The sequence below is a fragment of the Aethalodelphis obliquidens genome, unplaced genomic scaffold (genome assembly GCF_003676395.1).
Source record: "Aethalodelphis obliquidens isolate GAN/ISIS:26980383/991018 unplaced genomic scaffold, ASM367639v1 scaffold16, whole genome shotgun sequence".
In the NCBI taxonomy this organism is placed as follows: domain Eukaryota; kingdom Metazoa; phylum Chordata; class Mammalia; order Artiodactyla; family Delphinidae; genus Aethalodelphis; species Aethalodelphis obliquidens.
Genome location: NW_020837960.1, coordinates 11,413,416 through 11,427,579, shown reverse-complemented (window position 1 = coordinate 11,427,579; position 14,164 = coordinate 11,413,416). Strand labels below are relative to the sequence as shown.

General features: G+C 42.9%; 1 protein-coding gene across 9 annotated transcripts in view; it reads left to right on the top strand.

Annotated features, from left to right (window-relative positions):
* ENOX1 (ecto-NOX disulfide-thiol exchanger 1) overlaps nt 1–14,164 on the top strand; it is a 611,692-nt gene that overhangs the window by 367,950 nt on the left and 229,578 nt on the right. The window contains exon 1 of one of the 9 annotated variants that reach the window (XM_027116193.1): nt 4,959–5,404. The exons of the other annotated variants lie outside the window; for them this stretch is intronic. The gene's annotated coding sequence lies outside the window, so the exon portion shown is untranslated. Of the gene's footprint in view, nt 1–4,958; nt 5,405–14,164 lie in introns of those variants that run through there. 9 annotated transcript variants of the gene reach the window in all.

Here is a 14,164-nt window from a genome sequence, read left to right as displayed (position 1 = left end):
TACAACTAAATTGAGGTTATACAGTTTTGGCAAAGATACCACAGAGGCGATACACACTTCTGAGTGTATCATGTCAAAGGCCACATGCTGTCAATATAATCTTATCACTGATCTTAATGTCCTTTTGATAACATCAGTTGAAACAATATTATTTTCTCCTTAGTAAGTGAAATTATATCATTAATTAGAACATAGTATTCTATCATTCCAATGATTGAAGTTTAAATTTACCATATTAATAAAAATATGCTTTTATAAATATAATATACATTTTCACCTGGATTAACATGATTCTTCAATGAATTTTTTTATTGTAATTAACACTTCTTACAGTATTCCAGTTTTAGGCATACATCTAAGGTAACTCTGATTTTTTTATTTCCTGATCTGTAAAGTGGTTGTGAGAATCAGATGAGAATTTAAATGTGAAAGTGGTAGCGTATAGTTGGTGCCTGGCAAATTTTAGGAAAAGTAGAATTCTGGTTTTAATAATTTTTTTATGTAAAAAAAAAAAAATCACATTACCTCTCAAGGTAGTAAAATGTTAAAAAAAAAGTCGTGAGGGGCTTCCCTGGTGGCACAGTGGTTGAGAGTCCGCCTACCGATTCAGGGGACACGGGTTCGTGCCCTGGTCCGGGAGGATCCCACATGCCACGGAGCGGCTGGGCCCGTGAGCCATGGCCGCTGAGCCTGCACGTCCGGAGCCCGTGCTCCGCAACGGGAGAGGCCACAACAGTGAGGGGCCCGCGTACCGCAAAAAAAAAAAAAAAAAAAAAGTCATTAGTTAGTTAAATATCATAGTAACTATTGTCAGCAGTTACTACTGTTCAAACTACTGTTCAAACATATAGAAGCACATTGATCAAAATCAGTATAGAGATTTTTAACATTTCTGGCTCTTGAAGTTAGCCTTTTTCTACTTCTTTAATTGCTCTGCTAGTATGAACTTCAGGATTTTTCCCATTGTTCTATACCTAATTGTTAGACCTGGTACTTAACACATAAATGATAGGAAAGCCTCAGGTTCATCAGACTTTGAGGGTATGACTTTTTAGATCTAGATAAGGAAGAGGACCAGGGCTTAAATTATATTTCTTAGGTTAAACACCTGTCCCTATTTCACCCTTTTATTTATTCCCTATTTTAAAATTTGACTTATTTTGTTTAAGGAGGTATCCTATAGAACATCAAAGGTTTTGGAGCTAAAGTGTTCTCTCGTGGAAGAAAATCTAAAAATGTCTTGTCTGCAGCTGTTTGGGATTTCAATACTTCTGAAACTGTTTCCTCTGTCTGTAATACCCTCCTGACAGATCTGTAGGCATATTGAAAGTGTTGCAGTGTGGCCTAAACATATCATGAGAAAGGTCTGGCTCATTGCTCATTTATTCACTGAGCACCTGTGTTTGGCTAGGTAGGTGCCGGACACACAATCGTGAGCAAAAAAACAGAATGCCTGCCTGTATGGAACTTCAGTCTAGTAGAAGAGACAGGCATTGAGAGGAAAACAAATGGAGACAAATATGTATTAACAAATACACAAAGTGTTATGAAGTTAAAGAACAGGTTGCCATAAGAGAGGATGGTCATTAATCATGGAAGAGATATAAGAAAAGATTCTGCCAGTCAGGCCAGCAATCACTTAGCCGGTGCTCTCTCTGCAAGGGTCAAAGCCAGGGATTCTGTAACAGCACGTTCATGAACCCTTGAAATTGGAAGATCTGAAAGGGCATCTTGTAGACTTGCCAGCCGACACTATACTGTTGAGTATAGAAGGTCAACCAGCTGCTGCTTTCAAAAACTGCCGGAAGCCTTCTCTCCCTCCCTTTCTTCTTTTAATTAATGATTCTGTTATTTATCAACTCTCTGCTCCCGTGGCTGTCAAATTTTGGTGCACATCAGAATCTCTTTTGGAGTTGTTTTTTAAAATGCCTGGACCTCACATCAGATCTACTGAGGGTTTGTTTAAAAATCTGAGGGTGGAAACCAGCATATGCATTTGTAAAAACCTCCTCAGGTGACTCTGGTGTCCGTCAAAGGCTGAGAACCACGGTGTGCCAGGCACAGAGGCTAGTTCTGTGGCTACTGAGAGAAGCACGTGTCTGCCTGGGGACAAGCATGGCTTTGTATATTATATAAGTTCAGCAGTGGAAGCATTTGACTGCTCTGTGGAAAGCTCACATTGTTCTCCTTTTGAACTAAATCTTCTTGCACCGTCATCTGTATATTCTGACTGCTCCTCCAGTCCTATCTCTCTGTCTCCAAAAGTTTCTCTCAGTCTGTTCCCTCTCTCCATCTCCACCGCCACTGCCCCATTTTGCCTGGGCTCTAGGAATTACTTTAGAACTACCCTCCCCCAAGCTTCTCTCCCTGTGAGCTGACCCTTAGTTTACTCTGAGAAGGTTTCTAAATTACAAATTTGATCCTATCGCTCCCAATTTAAAACACTCTGTTTGGTCCTCATTGCCTATGGAGATCAAAGTCCCTAGCTTGGCCCGCACCTGTGTTTTCAGCATCATTCCCCACCATTTCACCATTTGCCCCACAAACTCCAGGTGATTAAAAACACTCATTTCTATACCACACCGTGCACTTTTCAGCTCAGCATCTTTGCTCATAATGTTGTCAATGCCTGAAACACTTCTTATTCCAGTTTTCACCTTCATTCGTCCTTCAAGAAAATCTAAAATCACTTCCACTGGCAGAGTTGATTGAGTCTTTCTCTCTGGTCTTTATATAAACCTGTGTTTTAATTAATGTACCCCTTTGTCTATGTGCATACCTATATACTGACATACCTATCTGGGCCAGCCCTCTTTGGAGTGAGTTTTTGTTTGCCTAGAACTTCAAATGTGCTACAGACAGTAGGAGTTAACTAAACATTCACCGAGTGAGTGGGAAAAAGAGTGAATGAACCTGAAACTGGTTTGCTGTATCCCCTCGACTGGTCCTAATTCCATTTTTTTTTTTTTTTTTTTTTTTTTTGGTGTATTACTTAACCAATCTAGTCTATCATATATGTGTTCTTTTCTCCTAATATAGGAAGATTACTCTCACCCTTTGTCTTTTTGCCCTAGTCACACACCTAGTAAGTTGTCATTTTAAAACTGACACCAACTCCTTGGGATTCCAGTAGTCATTATGGGTAGTTTCAAAGTTGCACTAAGTTCTCAAAGTCAAATGACCTCATCCTGATAAACTTGCTATAAACTCAGATTTGCAAGAGAGTAAAGTGGGTAGCATTTAACCTACTATCATATTACATTGGTTTCAGGATTGAGCTGCTGATCTCATAAATTCAAATACATTTTAACAATCCTGCATTTTTACTCCCCTCCATTATAGGCCATTACAAGATATTGTTATCTGTAAAACTTCTGATCTCTCCATCAAATCTGAATGAAAGCCTTGCCAGGTAGAGTATTTTGGGTTGTAGGTTTTCCCCTTTCATTGCTTTAAATATATGGTGCCACTCCCTTCTGGCCTGCAGAATTTCTGCTGAAGAGTCAGCTGATAGCCTTATGGGTGTTTTCTTGTATGTAACTTGTTGCTCTTCTTTTTTTTTTTTTGTGGTACGTGGGCCTCTCACTGTTGTGGCCTCTCCCGCTGCGGAGCACGGGCTCTGGATGCGCAGGCTCAGCGGCCATGGCCCCCTGGGCCCAGCCGCTCTGCGGCATGTGGGATCCTCCCGGACTGGGGCGCGAACCCGCGTCCCCTGCATCGGCAGGTGGACCCTCAACCACTGCGCCACCAGGGAAGCCCTGTTGGTCTTCTTTTGATGCTTTTAATATTATCTCCTTATCTTTAACTTCTGCCGTTTTAATTACATGTCTTCATCTGGTCCTCTTTGGGTTGATCGTGTCTGGGACTCTGCTTCCTGGACCTGGATGTCTGTTTCCTTTCCTAGGTTAGGGAAGTTTTCAGATATTATGTCTCCAAATATGTTCTCTGCCCCCTTTTCTTTCTCTTCTCCTCTGGGACCCCTATAATATGAATGTTAGTACACTTGATGTTATCCCAAAGGCCTCTTAAACTGTCCTGCTTTATTTTTATTCTTTCTTCTGTTGAGAGTCAGTGATCTCCTCTACTCTGTCTTCCGGCTTGCTGATCCATTCCTCTGTGTCTTCTAAAATCTCCTGTTGATTCCTTCTAGTGTATTTTTTATTTCAGTTATTATATTCTTCATTTCTGTTCGGTTCTTCTTTATATTTTTTCACTCTTTGTTACAAGCTTCTAACGTCTCACTCTGTCCGTCCAGTCTTCTCCCGAGTTCTTTGAACATCTTTGAACTCTTTATTGGGTAGATTGCTCATCTTCACGCAGTTCTTCTGGGGTTTTCTCTTGTTCTCTCGTTTGGAACATATTCCTCTGTCACCTCATTTTACCTAATTTACCGGTTTTATTTCTTTGTGTTTGTAAGGTTAGTTATATCTCCCAACCTTGGAGAAGTGGCCTTTGGTAGGAGACGTCCTAGGCATCCTGGCAGTGCAATTCCTGCTGGTCACCAGAGCTGTCTGTATGCTTTAGGGGTGCCCCTGAAGTGGGCTTCATGGGTCCTTCTGTTGTGGTGGGCTGACTCCCATGGGCAGTCTGGCAGGCTGGCTTCCCAGCCCTGTTGGTTGCCAGGCCCTGCCTTGTGTGGAGGCCGCTAGCCCACCGGCGGGCAGAGCTAGGTTCTAGGGTGGGTAGTTCTGGGACCAAGGGTCCCAGGTCTAGTATCAGCCTGCTGGTGGGTGGGATCAGTTTCTGACACAGCTGGCTGCAGAGTCTGGCTGTCCCATAGTTGGTGTTGGTCTGTTAGTGAGGGGGGCTGGGTCCTAGGGTGGCTGGATGAGGGGTCCAAGGTGTCTCAGAACTGACGTCGGCCTGCTGGTGGGCGGGGCTGGGGCGCAGGGGTTCCTAGGGATTGAGGCTGGTCCCTGGGCTATTGCTGGCCCACTGGTGAGTAGAGCTGGGTCACGGGATCTTTGACTGCAGGTTGCTGGTGTTCCTGGGGCTAGCGCCCGGGTGGGTAGCACCAGGTCCTGAGCGCTCTGGCAGATAAGGCCAGGTCCTGGGGTAGCTGTGGGCTCAGGGGATCTTTAGGGAGCCTGTCTGCTGGTGGACGGAGCTGTGTCCCTTCCCAGCTGCTGCGTGGCCTGAGGCATCCTAGTATTGGCGCCCACAGGCTATTGGGTGGGGTCAGGGCTGGATCCTGAAGCTAAAAAGCTAGAGGGAGGATTCCAAACTGGTCCTTGCCAGCATCAGAGTCCTCGTGGTGGAACGAGCTCCCAGAAATGGCTGCCACCAGTGTCTGTATCCGCAGGATGAGTTCCAGTTGCCTTTGCCTCTCTGGGAGGCTCTCCAAGATCAACAGGTGGGTCTGACCGGAGTGTCTATTTCCCACAGACCTCTGGCTCTCCCAAAGGTAAGCCCTGCTAGCCTTTCAAAGCCAAACATTCTGGGGGCTTATCCTCCCGGTGCAGGCCCCTTGGGCTGCGGAACAGAATGTTGTAATTATCCTCCAGTTTGTGAGATACGGGTCTTGCCTTTGCTGCATCTCTGCTCCCCCTACCTGTCTTGTGGTTCCTCCCTTATATCTTCAGTTGGAGAAGGTCTCTTCTGGCAGTCTTCTGGTCTTTCTCATCAATAGTTGCTCTGTAAATAGTTGTAATTTTGGTGTGCTGCTGAGAAGAGGTGAGCTCGGGGTCTTCCTACTCTGCTATCTTGGCCGCTCTCCTCCCAGTATTGAGTCTCACACTTGCTTTTCTTTTTTTTTTAAACTTTTTATTTTATATTGGAGCATAGTTGATTAACAGTGTTGTGTTAGTTTCACGTGTACAACAAAGTGATTCAGTTATACATATACATGTATCTATTCTTTTGCAAATTCTTTTCCCAGTTAAGATGTTACAGAATACTGAGCAGAGTTCCCTGTGCTATATAGTAGGGCCTTGACTGTTATCCATTTTGAATATAGCAGTGTGTACATGTCAGTCCCAAACTCCCTAACTATCCCTCCCCCTGACCCTTCCCCCCGGTAACCATAAGTTCATTCCCTAAGTCTATGAGTCTGTTTCTGTTTTGCAAATAAGTTCTCTTGTATTATATATATACATATATATATATATATTAGATTCCTCATATAAGTGATATCATACGATATTTCTCTTTCTCTGTCTGACTCACTTCACTCAGTATGACAATCTCTAGTTCAATCCATGTTGCTGCAAATGGCATTATTTCATTCTTTTAATGGCTGAGTAGTATTCCATTGTGTGTGTGTGTGTGTGTGTGTGTGTGTGTGTGTGCGTGTGTGCGTGTGTGCGCGCGTATCACATCTTCTTTATGCATTCATCTGCCAATGGACATTTAGGATGCTTCCATGTCTTAGCTATTGTAAACAGCGCTGCAGTAAACATTGGGGTGCGTGCATCGTTTGGGGCCATGTTTTTCTCTGGGTATATGCCCAAGAGTGGGATTGCAGGACCATATGGAGAATATCTGAGGCTCACCTAACGCCCTTCCTCTCCCCTCTCCCACCACCACCTCAGGCTGTCATTCCGTGCTTGCAGTGTTTATTATAACTTCCCAACTTATGGATTACTTTCCTTGCATGTGTGGATTATTTTGCTTTGCAGAGGGAAACTCACAACAGGGCAGTTGAACAATTCTGTGGTCTTTGTTCTTTATCGTTAATGACCTTCCCCCAAAATATTTCAATTTTTCCTTGTTCCTCCTCTTCAGATATTTTCACATATTCTATGTACTACCTTTGGTTGTTTTTCAAAATGTTCAATCCCAGTCCTTCTGGATTTAGGCCTCTCCAGTGTTCTCCTAAGGAATCTTCTGACACTTGTATGATTGTCTCTACTTTGTGTCATTGCTTCCATTTATTTCTCATCCTTGTAGAATCAGAATTCATCAGAGTTCTTGTAAAGACATGGTGAACTCTATAATGGCATCCCCTTTTCTTTCACTAGGATTATGACTATATAGTTATGTGATCAGAATCTTATTTTTCAGAATCTCTTTTAAAGTAGAGCTGACATCTCTGCGTTCATATTATACTTATCTTTTTTGCTGGTGTTTTAAAATGTTTTTCCTAAGTCAATGGTGTGGATCTGATTAGAATTAATGTTCTCTATCCTCACTATTATGGAATCCAGGCTGGTATAGTAAGTTTCTTCTAAGAGTCCAGTCATCTTCATGTTGTTATTGACTTTTTTTGCAGCTAGTCAATATTAAGGCTATTATATAGTTCTTCCCTGGCCTCAAAGTTTGACAACAGACTCCTGCCACTCTTAACCTGGTTTAATTAAACCATTGATAATCTGCTCTCCATGACTTTATTTAAAACTCTCTTAAAATCTATAATATAGTGTGTATTTTTTCAGTCTCTTGGTTAATGAATTCTGAGATTACTCTCTGTGCTATAAAGAATGTGCATTATTGGGCTTCCCTGGTGGCGCAGTGGTTAAGAGTCCGCCTGCCGATGCAGGGGACACGGGTTCGTGCCCCGGTCCGGGAAGATCCCACATGCCGCGGAGCGGCTGGACCAGTGAGCCATGGCCACTGAGCCTGCACGTCCGGAGCCTGTGTTCCACAACGGGAGAGGCCACAACAGTGATAGGCCCGCGTAACACACAAACACACACAAAAAATGTGCATTATTTTCTTTCTACTAAAATGATCTCTTTTACGCTTTTGAGCAATAAAACCCTAGTTTTAGTATTGCATGAGTTGGGGAGTAAATGCATGTTTATATTGTCAAGACTTTCTTAATCTTTTCAGTCTATCTTTTATATTAAAAAAACCACCTCACTTTAGTTTTCTAGTTGATAAGCTAGCATCTTTATGTAGGAAAATGTTTTACTTAGGAAGCATGCATTCAAATCCCTTGACATTTTCCTCCAAGCAACATCTTAGAGAATAAAAACTACCTCTGTCATTGTATGGATACAGAGACCAATGTAATCTGAATGACTTCACTTCAGTGTACAGTAGTGAAGGGGAGGCAGCTTTGTCCTTTCAGTGCCCTCTCCCACTCTGATTTCACACATCAGCATTTACCTTACCCTTCCTGAGCTGCCTGCTTACTTTCCCTCTCTCTCTTCCTACTGAGGTATTTTTTATCCTTCGTGACTCAGCCTATATTTTTCTTGTCTGTGGTACTTCCCTGGCACCCCAGAAGAAAATAACATCTCTTCTGTCTCCTCACCACGCACTTCTACAATAACTTTTTCTCTTTAATATTACTGATTGTGACATCTAGTGACTGACCTCCTAGGCACTGTAGAGACACATCATTCTGTGCTGTGCATGGTTGTAGAGACAGGTTAGTAGGCAGAATTTTTTTTTTCTTAAACACTGGATTTAATATAAAAGCTAAGTTACAAGAGCTTTCAAAATACCAACTGCACATAATATTTTATATGTGTTTAAAAGAGAAATGAAATATATAAATATATGTGTTTAAAAGAGAAATGAAATGAATAATGTACGAGTGACATTAGTTCATGTTTTAAAGTGTGTGAGTCATAATTCTCCCCACACATTTCAAAACACCCAGGCATCATTTTGTAAAAAGTTTTTATTGGAGTATAGTTGATTTACAATGTTGTGTTAGTTTCAAGTCTACAGCAAAGTGAATCAGTTATTCATATACATATATCCACTCTTTTTAAGATTCTTTTCCCGTATAGGCCATGACAGAGTACTCAGTAGAGTTCCCTGTGCTATACAGTAGGTCCTTATTAGTTATCTGCTTTCTGTGTAGTAGTGTGTATATGTCAATCCCAATCTCCCAGTCCCTCCCCCACTTTCCCCCTTAGTAACCATAAGTTTGTTTTCTACATCTATGACTCTATTTCTGTTTTGTAAATAAGTTCATTTGTACCCACATATAAGTGATATCGTATGATATTTGTCTGTCTCTGCCTGGCTTACTCAGTACGACAATCCCTAGGTCCATCCATGTTGCTGCAAATGCAGGCTTCATTTTTTAAAGGACAGTATTTAACTGAAACCGATGCTGGTTGCAGTGCTTAGTAGCTGGGCAGAAAGGTCAGGGGCCAGGAGAATGTCACAGGAGGAGGTGGCTTCCCGTAGTCTGTCCTCTCCCACCTGCTTGTGGCCCTGTCTGTTGGGACTGGGAAGCGCAGGGGACCATGCATATTGTGCCGCTAAACAGAGAGTCCACGTGGTCAGCTGTGTTCTGTCCAACAGACGACACTGCCTCTTGACCCTTCTTGGCGGTTTCTGACAAGCAGTGCTGCTAAGAGTCCTGAGTTGTAAATTGTTCCAGGTCTCAGGCTTCCTGGCCAGAACAGCACGGCCCATCAGTTTCTAGCTTTAGAATAATAAGAGGGAAAACAAACGGTATTTCCTGGTGAGACAGCATCATCATAAGTGACCAGACAAATCCTGCTCATAGGTCAATCTGCTGTGTAGAAGGTACTGTGCTAAGAGGTTGATCATTCAAATTGCTCTCTGCCTTTACATACCTGGGAAACTAGTCGGAGAGAAAATACAAACACAGACACACAAAGAAAATAACCATATACACACACAAAAATCGGGCGTGTTAAATGGCCAGACGGGCATATGGAACACTGGTTGTCAAAATGCATTTGTTCCTCAGTTTGATGGTGGATACCAGCTTAAGAATTTTTGCCGTGTCTTTATCATCAGAGCACTTATTTACTTTTTTGTTTATATACGACTCCAAAAAGTATCTATTTAAGCTTCTTCCTAAGTAATAATATCTGCAAAATCACATGGTTTTCTTCTGATACATTTTTTTCCTGATACACGTTAAGTTGAACTATATGAAGCTGCCGATATTTCACTGTTTTTAAAAGCATCCATTTCACGTAGCTTAAAGTAAACACAACTATTCAACATTGAAAACGATGGTTTCATGAGTCACATTAAATCCCTGGATATCATACCGGAGGAACATATCACCCTGGAGGAGCTCTGGAGCTGGAGGGAGCAAGCAGTTGTTAAGAGTTGATCTTGTAAGGTTTCTCCTAGGAGGGGGCCAGGATGTGAAGCTGGAAGGAGGGATGCACAGACGAGAGGGGAGAGCAGGGATCACAGGGGAGAAGCCGTCCGTGAGGACGGGTAGGGGGCCTGAGTGCGCCACCGGTGGGAAAGGAAAGCCGATGGACCAGAGAGGGTGCTCCGGACTCTGATGTAAATTCTTAATCCTCGCGTTTATTTGGCAAACTGTTTTCAAAACACATGAGCAGGGTTTTATGACCCTTCTGAAGATTTCTGCAGATTACTCTGTTATGATGGTTAATACCTTAAGCAGGGTCAGGTAGCGTTTCTGTTAGGGAGTATGCAGTTGTCTGCAGGGGGACCACAGTTGGAAAGAGCTGTGTAATGCAAGTACAGGAGGTGTGAATTTGCACGCAGACAGCTGCATGGGGTGTGAGGCTCCGTGACTGTCTCCCCCTTAGAGAGTCAAGCTTCCCAGGCTGTCAAATCCCAGAGAGGGCTCTCCTGCCAAAGACAGCAACTGACGGGGTTGAGGTTCCCTCCAGTTCATTCCAGAAGCTCCCCTGGCCATTCCTGCGGATGTCTTTCCACCTTTCTGGCCCGTCCCTACTGTGCTGAAGATTCCAGCCTCGGGCTCTCCTCCTTACCAGGTGGGTAAGGAGGATAACACCCAGCAGATTCCCCAGCGCTTACGGGGAGGGTGAATCAGAGGTCAGTTTCCCAGGATCAGTTTCCACGGCTGCCGTGCCTGCAGGCCCGGGCTTAGCCCTGCCCGAGGTGTGTTCCAGCAGAGAACGTGGAGCCATCTGAGCATTGGGCCCTGGAACAACAGGAACTATATTTTCTTGGAATAAAAAGAAAACACTTTGTCCTCACGTGTTGGCAAAACTCAGAGCGCTTCAGCTGTAGAAACGTGTCCTCATTACTTTTAGAGCTCAGTGTCATTTAGGAAAGTATGGGCAGGACTAATTATTTCCTTATATTTAAAGAGAATAAGTTTGTGTGTGTTTTGACAGTTTATTGGCATTTGGTATCCAGTGTTAATTATTTGTGTCTGTGGCAGAAAGAACATGGCAGGGCTGCTCCCTTGCATTGATGGTCCCTAGATCCAAAAAAAAGCTTTGAAGGTCGAATAGACACCAGCAATAATAACCACAAAAAGAGTCAATCCATGAATTAATCTCAGAGCCAAGATGAGGACCAAATTACCCACACATCTTTAAAATGGTACAGTTATTTTATTTATCGTGAGTCCAAGGACACCATAACTCCTGGTGGTGATTATATATCGTGTTCCTTGAAGATGCAGTGGACTTCACTTGTATGAGTCATTCAACAAATTTGTATGTGTGCATTTTAAAATGTAGATCTTAGTATTATTTAGGTATGGTGAAGCCAAGAGATCAGGAGAAGGCTGCCATTGAAGATACAGTGTGTCACTCACAGTTCCTAAGAGGAGAGAGTATGCGTGCCACTCTGGGAGGTGGGTGGGCAGAGGGGGAGGCACCAGGGTCGGTCAGGATGCGGAAGGAGCAAGGGAAGAAAGTGGGCAAGAGGCTTCGTGATAGTTTCTGAGAGAAGGAACGGGTGAAGCAGGATGAGCACGTGTAGGATTGGCTAGTTTGAATCATTTCATTGGACTGTCTTTAGTTGTCCGGTGCCTAGCCCTGGGGTGACTAGGGCAGGGGGATAGTGGAGTCTGTTGAGGGTATGAGCTCTGGATTGGCTAGCTCGCATTTGAAGATTATGCCCCTGTTGTTTGCTGTCTTTAGGAATTGACCAGCCCTGGGAGAGGCAGTCCCTCCAGTGTCAGGAAGGGCCCAGAGGTTAAAGCATCAGGAAATAGAAACGATTAAAAAAAAAACTAATGCAGTACGTATATATATGTACACACACACATACACAGACATACACACTCATTCTACTTATTCAGTGCATTTGTGCGGGGGAAAGGGAGAGCTCACGTCTGCTGTGTACCAGACGCGGTTTTGGTTGACGGCGATTGAGCAGGAAAAGCATAAACAATTTTTAAAAGTCAGCTTGCCCTTATGGAACACCAGCTTGTCAAAGAAATAGTTATGTAATGTAACCTCAAATACTGAGAAATCCTGTGGAGAAAGATATAGCTGGTGGAAGGACAGAAGAGAACTGAAGTTACTATTTTTGGTAGGTCAGGGACGGCCTCTCTGCAGAGGGTGATATTTCAGTAGAGAAGGGACTAAGGGGCTAGAAAAGGGCAGATGTCCAGGCATCTGGAGGAACCACAGGTGCCGAGTCACTGAGAGGATCCTGCTTGGCAGACTCAGGGAACAGTAACAAGGCCCGTGTCCTGGGATCCCCGGGAGAAGGGGGGCTGTAGGAAAGGAGGCGGCAGAGGTGACCGGCAGGCAGAATCTGAAGGACCTTGGAGGCCATCCAAGGGCAAAGGGAAGCTGTGTGTGCTTCTGTGATGCTAGAAATTCAAACCATATGAAGGTAAGAGTTAAGCTTTGGTCTCAAAATGCAAATTAAATAGCTGTCTCCTCGCTATTTTCTTTTACACTATTCAATTTTTTCAATATTTATTTGAGATGGCTTTGTTTGCAAATGGGAAAGCTTACTGTCTTTCTCCCCAAAGTTTTACATTTGGAAATTTTTTTTTTACAGTTGAAAACAAACAGAAACTTACCCATATAATGCAAAAAGACAGCTTTAGATCAGGAGTGTTGGAAAATGACTCTCTGTACCGCTGAGTTCCTTGGCATATTAAATAAAATGAAATACAATTTGAAAACCACCACACTTCTGAAAATCTAGAAGAAGAAAAAAGATCTGGGAACAATCAACAATTTGCTTTCATTCTCTGTTAAATCGTGATTTTTTTTTTGCACTTGGTATTGTTTACTAAATATGAAGTAACATCCACTCACAATCTACTTAACATAAGTGCGCCCAGAAAGAAAAGCTCATTTCACATCTAATTGTTGATACTGTTCCTTTGTTAAAAATTCATAGGGTTTATAAACGTGTCCATTAAGTACCGGAGTCTCCGTTATTTCCCCAGCTCTTTTCCCACTGCCAATTCTGATCAGAATTTTAAAACACCCCTCTCTATGAAGGTGTTCTCTGAAGAACAAAAAGCCGGGGGCTGGGGGGTGGGGAGGTAGAACTTATGAATATAACTAGAAAGACCTCCTGACCAAATATGCTGCAGTTTCCTGATTTAGTTTCAGTATAATGTAGGTAAATGGACAGGGGCAGACCATCTTCTGTTAACCTCAACATCATGTTACTGCTCTAAAGTTCTGCCTCTCAGTAATCTTTAAATGTGGTATCAACTAACAGCTGGTCGGGTGGTTTGGTTGTTTTGCTTTTTGGAAAATGGAGGAAACTGAAGAGTAGGCAGTAGGCAGCTTCTTCTCTGTTCTGGTTCTAACGCCCCTCCACCCACATTAGCGAGACCTAAGTCACGTGCCACTTCTTAATACTGGGCATGTTGTTTGCTGCAGGGGACAAGACAAGCAATACTCTGCAGTTCAGTGTCTTGGTTAATCTCCATGTGGGGCCCCTATTGCTTATACTTCATGTGCTTTCATTGATTTGGGTCAAGAATATGCACATACTAGAAAACTAATGGCAGGGAATTCCCTGGTGGTCCAGTGGTTAGGGCTTGCTGCTTTCACTGAGTGGGTCTGGGGTCAATCCCTGGTTGGGGAAGTAAGATCCTTCAAGCTGCATGGCATGGCCAAAAAGAAAAAAGAATGAACAGTAATAAGAAAATATATAAAAAACTATTAAAAAAGTAAATTAAATTTAAAAAAAGGAAGCAAAAAAAAGGAAACTACTGGAGAGTATAAAATAAGACTGTGTAACTGTACATAACAAAACTGTGATCACGTGGCATGGAGGAAAAACACTTTTCTGGATTTCATATGTAAATTTACAGCCATTGTATTACACTTAATATATTTCAGAAATCACCTTTTCTCCTCATACGAACTTATTTTTGTAATTTAACTCAGCAAGAAGCTTGCAAATTCTGGAACAATTTGAGCTCAGTACAACTCTGATTGGAAGGATCGACTATAACCTGTATTTTATCCTGCATCACATTTCAGTATTAACTCACATCTTCTCTTTAGTTTGCTGCCCTGCGTAAAACGGCCTACTCATCTCCCTGGTTCCCGAGTGTGTGATCCAA